Raw genomic sequence first — 23867 nt, 5'->3', positions numbered from 1 at the left:
ATTAGCAAAAAGCAGACTGGCAGATTAAGGACCTGTAAAGGCTCCAAACTCACCTTCCAGAGTATTTGTGGTTTAGAATAATAGACTAAAACTTTGTGATAAAACTTGGCTTATTGTGATTTATTACTTCTTGATACATTTTAACATTAATACACTAAACTTTGCCAAATGAACATCATTATTTTATTTTCTATATCTTCTTATTGAACATTAACTTCTATTTCAAATAACAAAAACCTTAAAATGTGTAAGAATTATTCCAGCTAAGCAACTTGAAAGCCAAATTTAAGAGAAACTTTGTAATTTCAACCAGCTAGATAAAACCGCTTAACCGCTTTATAGTGTATATACTAATATTCTCACAGTGAGGACAATCTTGACAATTTTTATTTATTTTCTGATTTTTATATATTTTTTAAAATTTTGTTTGTGTATTGATTGTTTAAGTCAACTTTTAAGCTCAGTTGCTCTGGGAAAGCATGTCTTGAGCCACCTGCTTTGGGCAGATCCCCAACAGAAGTCAAAGAGGGAAAAAATTATTTGGTTCAGTCATGATACTAGTTACCAGCTGGAGAAAAATGGGGACCTTTGTGCCATTCAAATATAATTTGCTGGGGTTTGTTCTTAGTCTCTCTCATTCTTGTTCTGAGTTCTTCTGACATATTAAATACATGGAAGTGCATCCAATTTCATATAAGTAGCTGTATCTTTACATAACATAAGAACATAAGAACGGCCGTACCAGGTCAGACCAAAGGTCCATCTAGCCCAGTATCTGTCTACCGACAGTGGCCAATGCCAGGTGCCCCAGAGGGAGTGAACCTAACAGGCAATGATCAAGTGATCTCTCTCCTGCCATCCATCTCCATCCTCTGACGAACAGAGGCTAGGGACACCATTCTTTACCCATCCTGGTTAATAGCCATTTATGGACTTAGCCACCATGAATTTATCCAGTTCCCTTTTAAACACTGTTATAGTCCTAGCCTTCACAACCTCCTCAGGTAAGGAGTTCCACAAGTTGACTGTACGCTGCATGAAGGAGAACTTCCTTTTATTTGTTTAAAACCTGCTGCCTATTAATTTCATTTGGTGACCCCTAGTTCTTGTATTATGGGAATAAGTAAATAACTTTTCCTTATCCACTTTCTCAACATCACTCATGATTTTATATACCTCTATCATATCCCCGCTTAGTCTCCTCTTTTCCAAGCTGAAGAGTCCTAGCCTCTTTAATCTTTCCTCGTATGGGACCCTCTCCAAACCCCTAATCATTTTAGTTGCCCTTTTCTGAACCTTTTCTAGTGCTAGAATATCTTTTTTGAGGTGAGGAGACTACATCTGTACACAGTATTCGAGATGTGGGCGTACCATGGATTTATATAAGGGCAATAATATATTCTCTGTTTTATTCTCTATCCCCTTTTTAATGATTCCTAACATCTAGTTTGCTTTTTTGACCGCCTCTGCACACTGCGTGGACATCTTCAGAGAACTATCCACGATGACTCCAAGATCTTTTTCCTGATTTGTTGTAGCTAAATTAGCCCCCATCATCTTTAGTTAGGCAGCGCATGGGTGAGCTGACAGGTACATATTCTCACATTTTTATTGAGTAGACTATGCCCAGCTGTTTAGAACATTTTGTTAACTGAGTTATTTTGGCAGCTTTCTGCTCTGAAAATCATTCGCCCATTTCTTTCTCAGCTTCACCATATGTGGAAAAACAGTTAAACTTGAGCTACTTTGACTGCTATCTGGTTTGGAAACTAATTCCCAGCTCAGATTATGTTCACTTCTTGTAATCCTTCTGCCAAATGCCAAAAGCTGCATAGGGAATACTAGCTTAATGTACACTTTTATATGATCTCTCTCTGTTCTTTATTTGCTTTACAGCACTCAACTACTGTTCCATAGTGTTTCCATGGTGTTTCTTTTCAGAACTCTTAAGAAGTCTATACAAATGTTCAATAAAAGAGGTCAGCCCATAGCTGACTTATTGACAAACCTTTACAAATGGTTTGATATTTTATATGAACACTTAATTTTAGCAAACTGAAAGTAGTTGATTGCTCTAAATTGCAGGTGCTATTCTATCTACAGTGATTGCAGTAATTAAAATAATTAGGGTGTGAAGATGTATAATGAAGGTATTAATATACGCTGTGTTTGTCACATGCAGAATGCAGGGTTTTTGACAAGGCAATTCATGCCATAGGACAACATTTGCTGCAAAAGGTTTAATGAAAAGTAGCCAGTTAAATTGGAAGTCAGAAAATAGCATTTTACGTGAATTAACAAGTTAACTTGTTTTGTAATTATGAGAACACTTTATTTATGTAGTATTTAATTCAAAAAAATGTGCACTGTAAGGTAATCCAAGGCTGAGCTGTAGCATAACATCAATATAGGATGTACTTTTATTTATCCATAATTCATCTGTCTGTATTTTGAGAAGTCAGGGTCAGAAGTATTTTTGAATCAAAAGTTATGAATTAATGTGCAAACATCAAATGAAAAATTCAACAGAACGTAATATATAGGAAGATGACTTATGCTTTATTCCATATGACAATATTACATTTTAATCTATTAATCTCTACCCCAGCATTGTTTCCATACCATATAAAAGATTAATCCTATTATAATTATACTTTAAAAAATGAGATACTAAGTATGTATTAAAAATAGTCTTCCAAACCATTGATTCCTCCTGTTATAATGGTGGGAAAATACTTGGCAATGTTTTTTAAAAATGGATATTTATCATTCTCTGCAGTCTAATTACATGGTATAGCTACAAAAGTCATCAATCCACAGCTGGCGAGTCCCCAGAATTTTCACACCATCCAGCATCTTCAAGCTCTATGTGGAGAGAGAGACCAAGAGCCTGATTCTAAGCCAAGATATGCACAGATATTTGCATTGGCTTAAGATCAGTCCCTTTGAGAAATTACGTGTGAATGTAGAACACTGTGCCAATGGCACCTCTAGGACAATATTTTAAGTTGGGTATTGTAATCCAAGACGAGGATTTGAGGCACACTTCTCTAAGTTTTTTGGCCCCAATTTTCAGGGGTGTTCATCTCTCCCAGGTCCCATCGATTTAGAAAATGTGAAAATTCAGACACTGAGTGTTGTGTATTTCAGTAAGTCACTGAAATCAGTGGATACTGGCTCCTAGCATGTAACAGTTTTGTAGATCCTGGCTCCTAGCATGTGTCATTTAAAGCCCACATTTTTGGCTGCCCCCCTACAAGGCCTACACTTACATGCACACAAAATTGCATGCTCACAGCCAAACAGCCACACGTGGACTGAACACCTGGGTGCATGCTGGGGATTTAGAATTTGTAGTTCTAATGCTTCAGTGGGAATCAAAGGTGCTTAGAACTTATGAAAATCAGACCACTAAATGCTGAAATGTGGCTTCAGGTACTTAGTTTAGCACCAGACAGTTGAATATTTTAGGAACCATTCGGCACCAACATTTGAATATTCTGGTCAAGTTTGATAGACCTACAGATCAGGTCACTGATGACTTCTAGATGACATTAGTTGCTAATACCTGCTAATAATGTGGTACCAATATGTAGGCCCAAAAATTACATCCACAAATAATTACAAGCCGCAAATAGGTAAGCCAGGTATTAAAACATGGATTTTACTAAAGTAGTATATGTAAAGTTTAAATAAAAAATGTTCAATTTAATGGCAATAAGATCTGGATCTAAGTCTTTTCTGGACAGCCCATTCACAGGGCCTGATTCTTAGCTGGTGTCCCCATCTAGAAAAGCTCCATATTACACTCTCTCACAGTTTTTGTCAACACTGAATGAGAAGGTGTAGGGGAACTTTCCCTGTCTTTGATCATCCTGCACCACCTAGTTGCTCTGATCTCAATGATCATGGGTAGAAGCAGTGTGGCCTCTAAAGCAAATGTCTGCCTGAGTCAAATGTTCTGCATGGGAAAGGTGATTTCAAAGCTGAGCCCTTAAAGGGGCAATTAAATCATTTCAGATGAGGGAAAGGAATGCTCCCATTGAAACCCATCTGCAAAAGTCTGTTTCAAATATGTGATGAGCTAATAAATCCCTCCAAATGCAACACACAATTCAAATATATGCCTTGTCAGTGCAGATATTTCTTTTCATCCAGGCATACTCTTTATACCAACTGATGACAGTATGGTTCCATGGGTAATATATAGATATAAGCAAGATTATTTGCGAAAAAGCTATTAAACAAACCTGTTATTTTCTTTTGTCATTGAAAAGGCAGTATGATAGAAAAATTGAGAGCATTTGTTTCTTTTACTTACCTGTCTTTTCCCCATAGCTCTAAAAGGTAGGCATCTGACCTTTTGTGATTTTGCAGCCTCTGGGCATTTCAGTAGTTGCTACTCAGTTGCTGTGCTTGCCTGCGCACTTTGCTCACATGGATAATGTTTCTGCTGGTTTGAGATCTGTCTGTGTAATATGCTTCCTTCAGTCCTGGATCCAAAGAATACTTGTCTAAATCTGTCACATGCATAAAGATTGACCTGGAATAAAACAGGCAATATGACATTCAGCTGAAATAGAGAATTTTAAAGTCATACTTGTAAAGTTCTGCAAAGAAAGACGGCCAATATTGGTTACACATTTCCAATAGATCTCTGATTCTCTTTTCTATAGAGTTCCTGTGTGAACATGTAAGGAAAAACATGGCTGAAAGGGGGAAAAACAAAACAAAACACAGGATGGTGCTTAAGAAGAGGGTTCACAAGACACAAATCAAAGCTAAGAACTTCAAGCTCATGCTCAAAGGACCAGACAAACCTGTAAGTATCAGGAATTGTAAATATAGTCCTCTTTGACAAGTTAAAAAAAATATTGCCACAGCTTTTTAAAGGGAAATATAATCCCATTTTATTACCATATAAAGCAATGAAAAGCAAGATGTGCTTCATGCTGATTATATTCCTCTTAAAATGGTGTGGTGATTTGTTCACTTGTTACAGTTTTACATATCTATAAATGTGCTGAAAAAAGTGTCTGTTAGATGAAAATGACAAATATTCAGGAGATTTTTTTCTCATGAGAACATAACAAAAAATTAAAAATCCACTTTAGTCGGGGGGAAGGGCAGTGCGGTCTAGAGGAAAATCACATGTATGAGTTTTTGTTTTTCTCTTAAGGGAAAGAAGGTGGTGGTGAATTCTATAATCACATGGGTTTATAGACTGAACACAGGGCTGGGAGCCAGGGACTTCTGAATTCCTTTCCCACCTCTGCACCCGCATAATAATACCTGGCACTTGAACAGCAGGGACATTATTTATTCATGCAGGTCAGTACTCCAATGAAGGTGGTAAACACCAGCAACCCAATTTTGCAGTGGGGTGAATGGAGACTCAGATTACTAAACGTTATTAAATATTGGTGATACAGAAGACATGCCAAGCTAGATCCTGAACCGCTAATGAGCGCCTTCAGTGGCGACAACTCAGGACATGAAGCACCTAGTGCAGAGGTGGGCAAACTGGACCATCTGCCTGGCCCCTGAGCTTCTGGCCCAGGAGAGATGGCCCTGGACCCTCCCCTGCTGTCCCCCTCCCACGCAGCCTCAGCTCGCTCACTCCAGCGCAGTGCTCTGGGCGGCGGGGCTGTGAGCTCCTGGGGTAGCGCAGCTGCAGAGCCCGGCCTGACCCAGTGCTCTGAGCTGTGTGGTGGTGGCGGTGCGGCTGTAGTGGTGCCAGCCTCTGGTGCTCCAGGCAGCACGGTAAGGGGGCAGGGAGCAGGTGGTGTTGGATAGAGGGCAGGGGAGTTGGGGTGGTGCTTAAGGGGCAGGGTGTGGATAGAGGTCGGGGTGGTCAGGGAGGAGAACAGGGGGTTGAATGGGGGCAGGGGTCCCGGGGTGGGGCAGTCAGGAAGGAGGGGGGGTTGGATGGGGCAGCAGGGGGCAATCAGGTGCAAGGGTTCCAGGGGCAGTCAAGGGACAGGGAGAAGGGGGTTTGGATGGGGCAGGGGTCCTGGGGGGGCCTCAGGAATGAGAGGAGGAGTTGAATGGGGCAGTGGGGGTCCAGGGGCATTCAGGGGACAGGGAGCGGGGGTGTGTGGATGGGGCAGGGGTCGTGGGGGGGGAAGATGGAGGGGGGGCCAGGCCACGGCCCCCTCCCCTAACTAGCCCTCCATACAATTTACAAAACCCAATGCGGCCCTCAGGCCAAAAAGTTTGCCCACCCCTGACGTACTGACAGGTGCTCAGTAACTGACAAGACTAGGCTGTAATAGAGCATTTTAATTTTCCTTTTTGAGAAGAACTTCTTCCCCACAAAGAAAAAGAAACTCCATTAAATATATGGGGACATAGTCAGATCTGGCAAATTTGCCTTAATTTCAATGGAATTACACCAGGAGTAAATTTGGCCCATAAAAATGCTTCTTTTGCCATTCTCTTAGCAGGAAACCAAATTCAATTCATGCTTTAATTCTAGCCTTGATTCTGCCATTGGCTTGTGTCATCCCTGGTAAGTCACTTAGGCCCTGTTTGGTAAAGGTATTTAGATATCTAAATGTCTTAGCGGAACTGGGCCTGAGTAACTTTTAAAAATGAGACTTCCTAAGTACTTAAGCCATGTGGAGTTATGCCTACATATGGGCCTCAGTGACTTGCTGGATTGGGGTCTTTAATAGCTGCAGAGTAAATGGGGAAGCTAAAAACACAAGAGTAAAGTTTAGAGAGAGAGAGAGAGAGAGGCAAGAAACCAACTTAACCATAAAAGTTATGTATTGAATAATAGTGATAACTACACAAGGAGAGCCTAAACCAACATACCAGTTACATTATTAAAGGTTACAAAAATCATATATAGAAAACTATACCTGATCAAACAAGTCAGGGTTAGAAAGTTCTATCTGAGGTAGAAAAGAAAAAACAGAGAGAAGAGAGCTGGGATCTCACCACTTCCCTGAAGCTTGAACTGGTCGGGGTTCCCAGGTGATGATGGTAGCTCAGGGTACTGAGTGCTGGAGACAGGCAGAGCCCCCAGCATGATCAGTCAGGAGAAGATGAAATCCCAGTGGACTGATGCAGAGTTTGGATCCATGCATCAGAACACATTTGAGCGTGAGAAGGGTTTTTTTGCGGGCAAACAACAATGGTTCAAGGGAGAACATTAGATTTGTTTATGGGTAAAATGATGACTCAAGGGTTTTCTTTAGGCTAGCCAATAGGGGCTGATCACTCCTAGCTATGGGTGGTGTTCTTTCCAGGGAGCTCACAATGCAGTTAGGATGCTTCAGTATTTTGGATATCAATCAAAGATTCATTATTAGAATTGGTCTGATAACTGCTGAGCTGGGTGTGTGCAGGTGTGGGCTCATTAACATCTGGAGCAGAGATCCCCCATCATGCAGTGCTTCCCTGCTTTTCTGGTCCCAGAGTTCGGTGCGATTCTTGCCTTGGAATCTCTGTTCTCCATGCTGTATGCTAATGGAGATGCCTCCCTGTCCCATCTTTGATGCAGATGAGGCATGGGGAGTTGCCTTAATCCTATCACTGTTGTCAGGAGGGGTCTAGTTGTGTCTCCCACTGCCCTTCACTGCTATCTGCAAGTCTTTTCTCTGATCAGTTTTGGTTCAAGCAGAGGCTGGGAGAGGGGAAGGGTGCCTTTTCATGAGTCAGACAGGCTGGATACTGCGCCCTGGTTTCCCAAGAACACAGAGTGACTGGTATCAACTGTGATAGCCCCAGCAAGCCAGATTGCGTAAACCAGGTCAGCAGCTGCACTCTCCCCAAAGGTTTATTGTAACGTTGTAACTGCCAGCACTTCTAAGGAGGCTTGGCAGAATTTGAATTTTTTTTATCCAGTTACAATGGATAAGTATTGATGTTTATTTTTAAGCATTTTTGTATTTAGCCATTAAAATGTTCAGTTGCAGAAAATTAAGTGTTTTAAGCTTTTTTTTTTCAGTTGTGGGAAACTAAGGTGCAGTGGGGGTCAGACACTTACTTAATGACAGTAGCCCTTGAGATTTAAAAAAAAAGGTAAAGCTTTCTAACCGTTAGTAAGAGACGGTTCACATCATGTCAAAATATACAAAGTAAATATCCTTAAATTAAACTGAGTTCTCAAGCAACACTTTTCTTTACATAAATTTTGATAATTCCCCCTTCCCCATGCATGTGAGGTGGAACTGATGTTTATCAACATTTACTGATCAAAATCTAATCCTTCTAGCAGCTTAGCTGTAAATTACCACACAGCTCTTTCTAAGCAAGCATATTTTTCTTAAAGTGAAAGAGAAAACAAAAACAATAAGAGAACTTACATGCATGCTACTAAGTTTACAAGAGATCACCACCACCTCAACTCCAGCAAGGGCTCTGGTAGCAGTCAGCCCTTCAAATCCCATGCTTTTTCCCTGTGGTTACAAGTTTATAACAGCTCAGAAATAGCATCATCATGAATAGGTTAGTCATTCCTTTATATTGCTTGTTTTTTTCATCTTCAGAATCCAAAGCAGATAAATCAGCAGACAATGGTCCCCTTCCTCAGTACATAGCTTCAAAAGACTAGCTTTTTTACATGACCGGGGTGGGGGGGAGGAGAATTTGCATTCATTACCTCCTATATATTTCCCAGGAAATCCACTTCACACATTGTCTCAAAAGAGCATCCTTGTCTCCCACATTGCTGACTACAGGCCTTTGATCATCCAGGCCCACACTAAAACATAACTTTTGCATTTAATACAATGGACTCCAAAGATACTTAAGTCAGTAGTTTTCCAAGAATACTGCAGGAAATTGCCCTAGCTGTCACAGTACTATAACTCAGTATTTTAAGATCTTTTAATTATCATGTGAGCAAGGTTTTAGTCTTGAAAGAAATGCTTGTAGTGTCATGTGTTTGGTTGCAAAGATGTTGTAGAAGTATTTGCAAGCAACCATGTGGCTGGCTCTCTGCTAGAATCATTTCTTGGTGCAGAGTTGCTTCCTGGGAATGGGACACTCCAGTGTGCTATCTGTGAAGGTCTCTTCCAAGACTGATGTATATTTGTAAATAAATCAAGCTACACTTATAGAAACTCAGACTGCACATCACTGATTTATCCTCCATTAGGAAATCAGCCTACAAGGCCCTGGAATTCTTCTACCACTCAGCAGATATGTAATGCTGGTGCAAGGGATAGGATGACATTATAACATGTCTGCATTTTTACAATATCACAGGAGTCAACTCTTATGGCTTCAATAAACCCTTACTTACCAAAACAACTGCCTTCTACTTCATACTAACATGGTAGATATTCATGCCAATGCTACAGATGAGGTATAAAGTTTGAAACACCTTATAAAGTGAACTGTAAACAGTGACCTCACACAAGTGATCTATTTAGTGACAGCTCTGGTTAGTAGCTTTGTAAGTTCCACATAAACTGAAATCTTCCTGTGGGTTTTTTTTTTTGTTGCAGCTGTGTTCCAGACACTGAAGAACAAATCTCAGTTTTGTTTTTAGCTGCCACTTTATTTATTACGGCAATTGCATTTTCCTATAGTAATGCAAGTAAATGGCTTGTCACAGGTTTGTAATTACCATCACTAATCAGTTTGTTGATATCTTTTTGTTTCTGTGCATGCACACAAGCCTCTAAATCTGGAAATGAATTTTCCATGGTTATGTTATAAGTGAAAAGAATTGGAAGCAGGCCTTGCACCTCTGCCAATTTTTTCTTGACAAGATTTATGCAAATATTCATGGATGCTAATGAAAGAAGTTCAGTGAAGAATTATTTGCCACAGCTGTCTACCTTGGATATAGATTTAACATGTAACTTTGACTTTCCTTTGAAGGACTCCCTAATCTTGGTCAGTGCTGAATGCTCACTGCCTTAAAACAAACACTCTTTGATGCAATGATGAACTGAACACTGCCTCTTTTATATAGATTTCCCCCATATTTGAATGCTGTTTCCTTGTATCAGTATTTTTCCTGCGCTAAGAGGAAAAAATGGGCATTTTGGATATACCTAAAATACATATTGCAATTATGAAACCAGTTACTTTTATGGTGTACTGTATATACCCATAATCCACCAATTAATTTTTTTTATCAGCAGCTGTAACAAATGTACTCTCACCTTCATCCCCTCTTCAAGCTTCCATCCTCACTTGACTGCTTTCTTACTGAAAGTGGGCTGTGTTATAATCCAAAACCTTCAGGTGGGCTTAACTCAGAGTCTAAGGCACATTGAGAAAGTAAACTCATTGTGCCTTCCAGGCACTATTAATTACTAGTGTGCATGGTATCATTAATGGCATTAGGTTAGTCATATAGTTTTGCATGCTATTGAATAATTAAAAATGGAAGGATGAGTCACAGCTGGCTATGGGAGGGGCAGGAAACAGGACAGAGGGATGGCAATAGGAGAAGGAGCCAGCTAGTTTGGAAACTAGTTAAGAGGATTGTTTTGAAGGCCAGTCCTGCCACCACTGGAGTCAATGGAAGTTTTGCCATTAACTTTACTGGCTGGTGGACTGGATCTTTTGGGTGCCCAGGCTGGCAAAGCCACAAAGAAGCCATTTGAGACACTTTGGTCTTGAGACTGATTCTACCCTGGTCTGGTCCGTGGCAGAGTATAGAAATGCCTGTGCTGGCTGGCTATTGCCCTGAGAGGTGGGTAAACCAAATGCAAATCACAGAAGCACAGTAGTGCTCCAACCATATGACTTTTCTCCTGGCCATGTCCCCAATACACTCCCTGTGCCAGTGGCAGAGTAGCCAATCATTTGGAATGTATTTTTATAGAGAGGGCTTTTGTATATTTCGTTGCATCTGTTAGGATATTACTTGTTCTTTATCTGCTCCATCTTTAGGCCACACTGTGCTTGCCTCTCTCACAGAAGCAATCACAAGGATTTCAAAAAGTGACATCCTGTGCAAATAAGGCAAGTGAGATTTGTCCTTCCACGTCAAACCATAAATACAATTGCTCTGATGATTAACATGGCTGCCAAAGAGGCAAATACTGTATCACATACTTCAGCACTCTCATCTCCCCTGCATAATACAACACAACCAAGGAACAAGTCAGAACAAGGATCACAGGGCAGTGGAAAGATCATTGAGATGACTTTGAGCTGCATTTCTGTGCTGCTGCCGATCATTTGACAGGAACAGGGAAGGAGAATCCGAGCTTCCATAATTAGAGTTCAAAGGAGTTCCCCTCCCACCCTGCACAAGAAGCAATATGCAAAAGAGTTGAAATATAATGAAGAATTATCTTTTGACCAGTGCCTATTCAATTTACACACATCCATATGCAAACTTGGAGCCAGATTGTGCCTACTGCTAACACTGCTGTGCACAGAGGCAGGAAGGATAGAGTTAAATCTCCCTCTCCCCCATTAGTACTTCCTATCCATAGTGGATGGAAGGAGCTGAGCCGTGCATCCAAGCAGGTGGGCAGAATCTTGATTCCCCCTCCAACCAGCGGAGTATAGCCAGTGAGAGGGGAGGGAATCAGTATGTTAAACCGGAGAGAAGTCGGTAGCACATTACTATGCCAACCCATACTCAGAGCACTGTGTAAAATGCTCGATCGAGCCCTTTATATTTTGTGAAGCCTCAATGTGCTGACAATAACATACAACCTTTGTAAACTGCAGCAAATCCTGAGCACCTTCAAGATAATATTTGCAAGACAATACGTGTTACAAATATTGACCATATTAATGAAAGCCAGCGTGGTAAATGGCATGCTTTGTACTAGTGAATCTCCTCCCCCTTTTTTTTTTAATTAAAAAAAAACAAAAACCCCACACAATTTTCATTTCAAGATCCTTCCAGAATACAATTCACATGTAGGAAATACATTTTCAAAATGTGCAAGATTGAATAATTCTAGAACGAAACAAGAATTCTGATCGACAAGAATTTAGTAGCCTCCTTTACTCTGGAGTGTAATTTTCTATTGAATTGAGGTTCTTGGGATAAACTTAAATCTCTCAACTCTTTACCTGTCATTGACAAGGAGAAGCAAAGAAAGAACAATAAATCCCCTTTTGGAGAAGCAGGATGAAATGAAACCACTCAAGCATTTAGCTTATATTACCAAACGTGAACTTTAATCCCTCAATACCCATCTACTGGCCTCTTCCTCCCCCTTACAAATTTGTCTAATCATTCATTTTGACAACACCTTTGGTAAATGCATCTTAAATGGAAGATATTAAACACTTTGCCCATAATGTACAAGAAGCACTAATAGGTTTTTCTTGACCCAACATATTTAGAGAGAAATTGACTGTGTGTCTGAGCTGCTTGGATGTGCCTTTGCAAAGACAAATGCAGAAATGAAGGAAGAGTGAAATATAAGCCAAACAGAATGATAATATACAGGCTTGCTATAACTGACATAAGGGATAGAGAGAGATGGATGTTCCACATGCATATGTTAAGTACAGGTAATGCTAATGACACAACACTGGACTCCTTATTTTCAGGTGCTGAGCACTCAGGCCCAGATCTTCAAAAGTATTTAGGCACCCGGCTCTGATCATGTTTAGACTCCTAAATACTTTTGAGGAAATGTGCCTGAGCTCCTGATCAAGCAAAGCCCTTAAATACATGCTTAACATTAGTATGTGAGTAGCCTCAGTGAAGTCAGTAGGGCTTCTCTTTATCTAGCTAGGGTATTTCTATGGCTCCCATCAATCTTTAATGTATTTATCCTCACTATCCTGTTAGGGCCATATTTTCATGCCCATTTTAAAGATGGGAAACTGAGGGCCAGAGCAACTACCCAGGACTTACCCAAGGTCAGTCAAGGAGTCTGTGGTGGAGCAGGGAATTGAGCCTGAGTCTCTGGCTAGCATCCTAACCACTGGACAATCCCACCTCTACTCATGTACATTTTAGTGCTTGCCAGATCACGGCCAGAGTGTTCAACACCTTGCAAGATTGAGCCTTGCAAGAGAAGGGATGGGATTAGTAGTTTGATTATCAAATGATTCACTGTGTAATCACAATTGATGTATTCCTCAGATAAAGACTAAAAGAAAAAAATAGTTCTATTCATGCTTAGATGGAGTACAAAGTTTTGCCCTGTGCACTGGAAGAGCTGGAGCCTGTTGAAACAGATGTTTAATGGCCCACTGCTGGGTGGATTGTTACCGGTACCAGTGAGACTTCAGAAACCAACATGCTTAATGAACAGTAATTTATTTGAGGAAGAATCACACAAGTAGTTAAGGTTACATAGCACACATCTTTCCTAATAAGCCTCAGCTTCTCAAGCATAAACCCTCAGTAACTATGTTAGCTTTACACAGTATCCTGTTTGGCAAACAAAGCAGGTATAGCTACCAATTCTAGATGGAGACAAGTTCTCTTCTCTTTCCCTATCAGGTACTTGGTCTATCAACTGTCCCCTGAGGCAGGGTCTGGGTCACCCTGAGTCCTTCTGATTCTAGAATACCACAAAGGTCCCTTGAAGCAGGGCCTAGGTTGCCCCAGGCCCTCTGTTTCACAGCATCATGAACCTCTTCAGATGTTAATTGGGGAACTAACTTAACTAATTTACTTTGCTTAGCATTTATACCTTTTGTTCTCAAAGGAGTCACGTCCCAGAAATATGCCCTGTGGGCATTCATTACTGGGTTTTCTCTAATTAATATTTTGGAAGGGGTGGGGCTGCAGAACAGAGAGACCGAAGCTCAGTCAACGTTTACCCTCTCATCAATCATTTATTAAAGCTCTTAGCATGATGCCCTCCAAAGTGGTCATTTCTACCCAGGTCAGCTTGTACCAAGCCCATTGATCACATGATTTTACGTCTTCTTTACTTTGTGAGCTGGTCCCCCTTGGCTGATATATTCCAAAGTTCCATGTTGAAACGTCCACGCAGATCGAGGTTTTATTAACCATTTAAGAACAGTTTTCACTACTTCCAGTAATTTTCAACATCATTTATCTAATGCTAAGAGAATCCTGCTCCCAGAATCCTCTAGCAAGTTCAGACGTACCAAGCCATACCAAACTCATGCTTACCACATTTATTCATATCAGTCTCAGCAATTCATAATAATTTGGCACCATCCCAAGAGAGCCCACAGGACTGAGTCAGACTGTTGGGGTGTGCACAATAGGGCAAGTAGAACTTTTGCATAGAATTGAGTGAATAATGAATTTTTGGTTCAAAGACCAAACCAAACAAACAAAATCCATCCCCTCTGAGTGGTATATTTCCTGCCCCTCAAAAAAATCTGTTTTGATTTGAACTAAGACCAATTTGTTTTGGATTTTTTTTTAACTTAAAAGCTATAATCAGCAAACATATTTCTGATAGAGTCAAAACATAGTTTTCATTTTTTCAGTCCATTTAGGCAGGCAAGTTTGTGTGTGTTTGTTTTAAGAATTGGCCAAAATTAAATTTAAAAAGCAATGTTTTGAAATGAAAAGGCTAAACAAAACATTTCAAAAAGATCAAAAACAAAAGAGCGATTTAAAAAAAATTCTAGTCAAAACTTTGACCAACACAAATTCATGAATAGTTTCAAAATACTGAAAATTGTGTATTTCAACAAATCTATTCATCAAAAATGTAACTCGGCTCTACTCTTGCACCCTTGGGGCTTTATCCAACTCCAATAAATCAATGGGCATCCTTCCCATCAATAGGAGCTAGACCAGGGGTCGGCAACCGGTGGCTCGCGGCTCGCCAGGGTAAGCACCCTGGCGGGCCGGCCCGGTTTGTTTATCTGCCGGGTCGGCAAGTTCGGCCGATCGCGGCTCCCACTGGCCGCGGTTCGCGGTCCCAGGCCAATGCGGGAGGCAGGAAGCCGCGGCCAGAACATCCCTCGGCTCGTGCCGCTTCCTGCCTCCCGCATTGGCCTGGGACCGTGAACCGCGGCCAATGGGAGCCGCGATCGGCCGAACTTGCCGACGCGGCAGATAAACAAACCGGGCCGGCCCGCCAGGGTGCTTACCCTGGCGAGCCGCGAGCCACCGGTTGCCGACCCCTGAGCTAGACCATGACCTTGAAGGTGCACCATGCTCCATTTTCATGCTTCACCATGACTCACCCCTTCCTGCACCATTTATACAGTTAATGTTTTGGGGGTCCTCAGGAAGAGCGCCTGCACTCACCAATGATAGGCAGCTTTGTAGAGGGGTTGTCCAGCCTCTCTCTCTCACTTCCATTTCTTGCTGATTTATGGAGGGTCTGGCCAGATTTTCCATCTCTGTGCAGTACAGAAGAGAAGCAGCCCTCTCAGTCAAAAGATGGAGGCACTAAGGTTGCCTCTGAAGAGTCCCAAACTTGTGTATGATGCCATTGGCCTAACCTTTTGAGAATCTACAGTCTTCCCCTCCCTAGAGGGCAGAATAGTAGACTCTCTTCAGCTCAGTAGCTGTCAATACAGCAGGTGGGATGATATGGCTGACTGCCCTCTAGTGGATAGAATCATAACTGCCAACTACAGATTCTGTATTTCTAAAGGATTTTCTCTTTTAGCACGGAGGTCCGGTTCTATGCTTGTGGAGCAGAAGGATTTTCATCCTATCCAACTACTGCTGAGAATTTACAGGTGGCCAGGGTGTGAAGCATAATGGCTGCTGTGAAGTGCCTGAATGTCCACTAAATTAAATGGTGTCCATTAGGCCAATTTTCAGAGGTTTAGAATTTAGCCATTTTAATTTGCATTGCACAGAAAGAGGGTAAGTTGTGAATGAAGTGCCATTTTTGTTTTTTTCAACATACAATGAATAATTTCAACAAAAAAATTAGGCCAAGTTTTGCAAAAGCTGTTTCTTTAAGGCATATACTGTAACTTATGCAGTGAGCTGCTGTATATTTTCTCTACATGTGTGCGCCTTCTATTTATTTGTGATTTTTTTTTTGCAGAGCTAGAAAACAATTCATATTTGAACTCTGTGACAAAGTGACTCACCGTGTGGCTGGGCGCAGCATTGTAGATCTCCCCGCACAGCCCTCCTGGGTAGCCGATCAGATCTGCTTGCAGTCCCCTTTGCTTTGTGACTCAGCCCTACGGCCAGGTCATGTTCAGTCTCTAACCTGTGGGAATAAATCAGAATTTAGCTGCATGGACACATGTCCTCATGTCAGGTCATCAGCCGGGGTCCAGGTTCAGTAGCCCATTATCTCCTGGTCTAAGGTCTTCATGCTAGGCTCCTCGATGAGGCTGTATGGGATCCCAGTCCTTCCCTCTGCCTTGGGTTCCAGCTCAGGGACCCTATAGTGAGTGGTTACAGTCAGTCTGATCAGATCTCTTACTTCTTCCCTGGACCACTTCCTACACTGGCTCGCCTTCTAAGGGCAGTTGCATTGTCAGCAGCAGTCTGCCTTTGGGCCATGCCCTGGTTGCAGTTCCTGACATGACAAAGGAAAGAAAACTGAACTAACCAATAAAAAGCAGCATGAGTCCTTCTGTCCCTCAAGGATTCTTCAGCCATCTGTGTTGCCGCTCACATTTGCAGGAAGTGTTGGCTCCCTGCTCCTCTCTGGGAGCTGAAGTGAGATGTCTGTCCATCATCCAGGTCCCTCTGAGCTGTGCTTCTCCCTCCACTTCTGGCATGCTTCACAGGTGGGGCGGCTCTGCCTGAGCTCATAGCTGCTCTTAAACTCCTTTCCAACTAGTGCAGGGTTTGTATATCTCACCCCACACTCCATGATTAGTGCTGCCGTGTGTACTCAATTTAGAAGCAGTGTCTGCAAATCATTGTCTGTTTAAACAAATGTCTGATAAGCTTTCATTTCAGTAGGAAGTGCCTTCTTATTTAATATTTACTGTTGTAACAGGAAGGTGATGGGTTGTTGGGCTATAATGAGGTGCACTCAGCTCTCACAAATGCCCCCAGTCAAGGGCATGTCTGCAGTTTTTCCTCCATTTCCTTCACTTATGGTGCTCCTTGTCGGCCGCTGCACTTGTCGGGTGGGTCTTCAGTGACTCAGCCCTCTGGCCAGGTTACACACTGCCCATGTGCAAAACAAAAAAAACCCTTCTGGGGTACACACCCCAAAACATCCTGCAGCCCTTCCTGGGCTCAGTCTGTAAACAGCCCAACAGGGCCCATCATGGTACCTTCACTTGGTCCCGCTAGTTTGCAAGGCTCCTATTCTGGAATTGAGCAGTGCCCTGAAGACTTCTTCTCTGGCGACTCCTTGCCTCTACTTGAGCCCTCAGTGACCGCCGTCTTCCTGCTGAGCCACCCCTCTTGGACTCAGGGCTAGTCTACACTTACCTGCCGGGTCGATGCGGTGAGTTCGACTTCTCGGAGTTCAAACTATCGCGTCTAATCTAGACGCGATAGTTCGAACTCCCCGCGTGCTCCGGTCGACTCCGGTACTCCACCACTGCAAACGGCGGTGGCGGAGTCGACCTTAGAGCCGTGGACTTCGATCCCGCGGCGTCTGGATGGGTAAGTAGTTCGAACTAGGGTACTTCGAGTTCAGCTACGCTATTCACGTAACTGAACTTGCGTACCCTAGTTCGACCCCCGCCCTTAGTGTAGACCTGCCCTCAGTTCGCTGACCATAGCTCCCCACTGAGTCACTCCCAGTAACTACAGTACCTGCTTCAGAGGCATAGCTGTGTTAGTCTGTATTAGTAAAAACAACGAGGAGACCTTGTGGCACCTTAGAGACTAACAAATATATTTGGGCATAAGCTTTCATGGGATATAACCCACTTCATCAGATGCAGGGAGTGGAAAATACAGTAAGCAGGTATAAATACACAGCCCATGAAAAGATGAGAGTTGCCTTACCAAGTGGGGGGTCAGTGCTAACAAGGCCAATTCAATTAGGGTGGAAGTGGCCCATTCCCAACAGTTGACAAGAAGGGGTGAATATCAACAGAGGGAAAATAATTTTTTGTAGTGATCCAGCCACTCTCAGTCTTTATTCAGACCTAATTTGATGGTGTCAAGTTTGCAAATTAATTCCAGTTCTGCAGTTTCTCGTTGAAGTCTGTTTTTGAAGATTTTTTGTTGAAGAATGGCCACTTTTAAGTCTGTTATTGAGTGTCCAGGGACACTGAAGTGTTCGACTGTTTTTTGAATGTTATAATTCTTGACATCTGGTTTGTGTCCATTTATTCTTTTGCATAGAGACTGTCCAGTTTGGCCAATGTATGTGGCAGAGGGGCATTGCTGGCACATGACAGCAAAGCATAGTCCCTTGCAGCTAATGCAGCCAGCCCTGCTAGCAGCTGCTCTGTCCAGCCTTTCAGCTCCCACACCAGCCAGAAGCACCTCTTGGTCCCTAAAAGCAGAATGAACTCACTCTCGCCCTGCAGTTCCTTTTATGGGAGCCTGCTGGGCTGCTCCCTGAACCCCCTCTCATTTGTTGTGTCCCAAACAGTCTCTTCTGGCAGTTAGGAGGACCCTCCCTATTGCTCTTTTCTGGGGCAGGGTGAGGCAGGGCCGCGAAGCCTATCGCAGGGGGCCTCCAGATCTAGTCCACCCTGTCAGAAGGGCATTGAGGCAGAATGGGTTACTGTGCCCACACTGGGTCCCAACAACTGAGAAATGAGTTTAAGGGTCTCAGCTCAATTCCTACAAGAAAAACATGTACCTACTTAAGCATTACAGAGTAGAGGAAGAGGTTATCATGAGGGTGAACGTATATTTAAGATGGGTGTGTTGAGGCTAGCATAGTCATATGTCAGGTGCAACTACCTGTGATCAGTGCCTTAATTTAATGACTCCCCACAATAAAAAAGATGCCATGCTCTATAAATGTTAGACACATTTTTATCGTCTCTCCATGACAAAGAAGTAGCTAAGCACTCTGTTAAGAGCCAGGTTATAACCATTACTCAAACCATTAGAGCTATTGATGTCAATTGCCTGTAATTAGTGGCAATTAGTAAGAGGGTAAATGCTGCATGGCATGGCCATCTACATTAATTGAGAACTGTTCATAAGAATTTTTAAAAAAAACGAGCTTTGTGACAGTGTTATTTCAAAACATGTTGTTTCCTGAGCAGCTTGAAATATTTAAAAGAATGTTTTGTATTTGATTATTCTCCTCAGTTCCTGAAGAGGGGGTTTATGCTCCTCTCCTCACCTCAATCTACTTGCAGAACTCCAGCCTATATTAATAATAGTTAGAAAGGCATTTTGAGGGAGACTAGAACCCAAAGGATCAGATATGCCTTGACTGGTGCCAATAAACCCTTCGGCAATCCCTGGGAAACTCATCCTGAAAGCAGCAGAGGTGGAGGAAGGACAGCCTAGTGGTTAAGTCAACAGATTGGGACTCTGGAGGCCTGGGGGGTTCAATTCTGTGCCATGCCACAGATTCCTACCTGACTGTTAGCAAGTAACTTTGTATAGCCTAGGCCCCAGCTCTGTGAATAAAGGACAGACTTACCCATCTCACAGCTAGTAATAAAAAAAAAAATAATTGTTAATGACTGTGCAATCTTGCGGGCTGTATAAGTTCTCCAATAACACTATTCTCTTCCACAATCATCAGTGGTTGGCCAATGCAGAGCGCTCAGTGTTTCTGGCAGAATTAGCACATAGTCAGACTAGCCCAGCCATGCTATATGCCCTGCCCAGCTAGCACCATCTTTTAGGTTATGCTGACACCCTTATGGCCGCAGGTAGAGGCAGGGCGGGTGCAAGGATGTTTTGCGCACTAGGCGAAACTTCCACCTTGCGCTCCCCCCATGAGCTGGGGAGCGGTTCCCCTGCGTGCCGCGGCCCCCCCTTACTTGCTGCAGCAGCCCTCCCTGCGCCCCCCTGCCCATGGTCCCTCTGCCTAAATGCCGACAACGACTGGGGTGGCCAAAGAGCCGGCCGCCATGGTTGCCGCTGAAGGACCCGAAATGTCGCCCCACAAATGCTAGCGCTCTAGGCGACCGCCTAGGTCACCTAATGGGTTGCACCAGCCCTAGATAGAGGGTGCTTCTTGCCATTTCCTTTACCAGAACCTCCTATTGGCCAACTATGCCATGGCTGGCATCCTGGGCTTTGGTTACACTAGCAGAAGCTAACACAAACTAGGGGTAAAGCTAGCTCTAAATATATTAGCACTCATACCCTCTTGGTAGTTGTGATGTCCAGGAGATAAACTGCATTATGAACTGACTGCCCCCCATCTACATTCTGTTTGCCAACCCACCTCCCTTCAATTCCAAACCTCAGAGCAGCTGCAAACAGAGGCACTGAAGAACCAAGAGTCTGGCAATATAACATGTGAAAGTTCCTCACAAAATTACCCTGGCTGAGACCCATGAAGGGATGTGTGTCATCCTGTACAGTGACATGTTCAAAAACTGGCATCTCATGACCCTTCAGAGCTCTCTCTTCCTGTAAAATGTGTCATATACAAAATAGATGATAGTGAGGCACAAAAGTTTTATTGGCTCTTATTTGTCGATGACACTCACAACACTGAAAGATCTTCCACTTATGAATAATTTGGGTGCAGGCTACATGTTGAATCATCAAGTATGTGAAGGCCTATGAATTTGGGCTGTGACCACATCTATCTAAGAGCTCTCTCGTGATTTTGAAAGGGTAAGTACATTTTTGTACAAGTAAAACAAGGGCTCATAATAAAGTTTTTGTGGACCTCAAACCTGCCCCAAAGGTGTAGCTAAGGGAAGCCCGGGCTAACAAAGCAAGTGTCCTTGACTCTACAGTAACTCCCTGCTCTAGAAGTCTGGGAGGGGCATGTCTGGAACTGAAGAGTGTAGGAGGGGGCATTTTCAGGTACAGAAGGGGCATGTCTCTAGTGCTCTGAATGCCAGCAATCCTCACCAGCATAACAACCCATAAGGAGCACACAAGTCAGCATGAGCTACAGTACCCTTTAGCATGCGCAACTCAAGGCAGGAAGTGGTTCGATTCTCAGTCAGCCCAAGGACTAAGGGAGGGGAAAAGAGGGCCTGGCAGAAAGGTGCCTGAGGTCAAGTCTACACTACAGCAGTGCAGCTGGGGAAGGTGCTTTTTCAAACCCGTGAATGATGTAAGTTAGATTGATGTAAGCAGTAGTGTAGAGCTGCCCTGAGAGACAACTTTATCTTCTTCCTCACTCATCTGGACTGAGCTCTGCTTCACTGAAGCTGGAGGATTTGCTGAAGAGGTCTAAAGGGAAACAAACACTCATTCTGAACTTCAAGTACACTTTATACAGCTAATGTTCCTATGCATTAATACATATGGGAGAGAGCTTTCCTTTAAAAACAGGTAATCCTATTTCTTGCACATGCCATGTGGAATATCTGCCAGAAGCTCCTAGGAAAGACATTATTTAGGCTTCTTAAATTTCCAGGAACACTACTGAGAATTCCCCCATCATTCACTTAATTTGCAAATGAAGAAATAGAGCTGAAGTCCAGCAGCATTCCTTAACGTTCAGCTATTTGGGGAGAAAATGGAGAACATTACATTTGCAGCAAATGAGGCAGGGATTTTGCTCCATTCCTAAATGTGATCTGTGGTTTCTCACCATTTCACTTTGTTAACAAACCCTGGGTTTAAAGAGCCATGCCATGTATCCTGGGCTGTTATACAAGATTTTTCTTTTGCTCTATTTGTTTTCCCTAAATTCTGCAATGTCAAGCACTGACATTCTCTCACTGACTTCTGAGCTAGGCTGCCAAAACACAAGCAAAGTAGATAAACTGGGAAGATGGAACTCAGAAGGGAACAGATGGGCTCATCTGCACATAGCAACTCTAAAAAAAGACGAAGCTTCACACAAATTTATAGAGCTGCTGGAAACCAGAAATTTGGTGATTACATAAAATGATCCTTGGAAATATTTTCACTAAAATACCAGCTTTATGTGAGAAATAGGAAACTTATGAAATCAGTGATGTTTCAAGAACAAGTATTACATGCAACTAAAAGAAGCCAATGGTTAATTGCTAGAGGTATGTAGCTATACAGAAGGCCTGAAGGTGTAAAGGTCTGATTTCCCAACCCTTACTCATGTTAATGAGCACTCTTTGTATACACTCAATAGGACCGTTTAGAGGAGTAACTAGGACATGGCGACTGCCTCAGTTTTCCCCATTGTCAATGGTCTTCCCTGAGATGAAAGAAGGATTTGGCCAATCAAGGAGAATCCTTCCCATCCTGAACAAAATAAAACAGTCCAATTCAACAAATAGTCTTCCAGCCCTCCCTTAGTATTAACATGTCTTTAAAGGTATTTATTTACTTTTCTACAAACATTCAAGCAACTAGTTTTTGTTCCCATAAATATTTGAGGCACTTTTATTCATGCAAATGTGTCTTTCTGTCTGTGAGCTAGTGCACTACAGGGGAAGAAGTGCTTGCCTGGTTGTGCTATAAATGTAATTACTTGGTGGGAATGAAACCAGAGTAAGTCAAATTTAAAATTCAGCTAATAGTTCTGGTTTAAGTGTTTCTTTCTCCAAGCCAGGAGAGATCCCAGCTATTCATATATTTTTTTCAAATACAAAATACTAATCCAGCTATTTTAAAATCTGTAGTTGACACACACAGGTAAGTATAGTGTTCTGTCAGCTCCAACAGAGAAACATTAACATCTCCAAGGCCTGCTTTTCTCCTTATATCTTTCACCCTAAAATGCTCTCAGCCTCTCCCTGAGATTTTCAATGCCTGAATGACTTCTTCAGGCACTGCTCCTATGAACAGATATTTGATCATCCAATCATGTGACTCTCAGAACTGTATTCCACATAGCCTGTGCGGAAATACATAGGTCCAAGTTTTAAAACGTATTAGTCATTTGTGAACAAACACACTCAGTTTGCAAATAATTCATAAAGAAAAGGTTCACAAGATTTGGCCCTATCTAACAGCTGTACTGCTATCTCTGGCAGAGGATTCTGTAAACTTTTGGATTTGAAATGGAGAAGGCTGTAAGGCACAGAGATAGAACAAAATTGCTCATATACTGCACTGATTGCAGCCAAATAAAGAGGTGCATGGCTAGATTTTCTTTATTAAGGTTGAAGGATTTCCCAAGATAGAGAAGAATTAATATTTTGAGAAGAAAGTTTTCTAAGAAATGTGAATAGAAAATGCTGTTGGGCAATCTTTCAGGAAGGTGACAAAAGACAAACCAATGAATCCCCAAAGGTAATATCTGTAACAATGCATTGCCATGCTGCTTGGTGCATTAGCCAGTGCTGTGACCAAAATGTAACAGAAAGTCCTTGAGACACTGCATGGAGGAAAGCATGATAACTCAAGAACACCAAGGACAAAGAAGGGTAGGAAGCTACTCAGATGTGAAAATGCCTTGCACCTAATTTCTTTAGGAATGTTTTTCATTCTGGTGTGGGAAGAACTCTAAAAGCTAAAAAGGCTTAGAACAGAAGAAACTAAAACTGAGAAAAGGATACAGGTGATTTTTTCTGAGTCAATTTCTAGGACTTGTTCTCTGAGGTTGAATGAATATAATGCGTGTGTTGATAATGGTGTTCAGAATCAAGGTGCCAGCAGACTGGTGAGCAGCCCTGAATTACTTCATGCTATAGGGCAAAAAAACCCTGACTTTAACATTGGCCAACATAATATGTCTGATTAAGTGACCTTCTAAAGGCAGAATTTCTTGAACTGATGTAAATTCATGAGAGCTTCAGGGACTTGATTCAGCCCCTGCAGAATATGAATAATTCGTGTCAGCCTCAGTGTGGGGAGAGAGCGGGGCCCCACGAGTTTATCATATTATCAGGAGTAGGATGGGCTGCCAGATAAGAGGAAATAAAATATGACTTAACAGTCCTAATTCTGTTGATTTATTTCTGGCTCATTTGTAATGCTCATTGTTAGCTGTGTTTCAAACAAACACTTATTTCAGGCTAGAAATAAGGTGCATGGTCTTAACAGAGAGGGTTATTAGCCA

At 42.4% G+C, this 23867-nt stretch overlaps 1 long non-coding RNA gene across 1 annotated transcript in view; it reads right to left on the bottom strand.

Moving 5' to 3' along the window:
- Positions 1-23867, bottom strand: part of LOC123377717 — a 139837-nt gene that overhangs the window by 70630 nt on the left and 45340 nt on the right. The window contains exon 2 of the long non-coding RNA XR_006582287.1: positions 4322-4543. This is a non-coding gene — a long non-coding RNA (uncharacterized LOC123377717). The remainder of the gene's footprint in view (positions 1-4321; positions 4544-23867) is intronic.

This window comes from Mauremys mutica, chromosome 9, assembly GCF_020497125.1.
Source record: "Mauremys mutica isolate MM-2020 ecotype Southern chromosome 9, ASM2049712v1, whole genome shotgun sequence".
Lineage (NCBI taxonomy): Eukaryota > Metazoa > Chordata > Testudines > Geoemydidae > Mauremys > Mauremys mutica.
The sequence above is the reverse complement of the archived record's forward strand: the minus strand, read 5'-3'. Positions and strand labels throughout refer to the sequence as shown.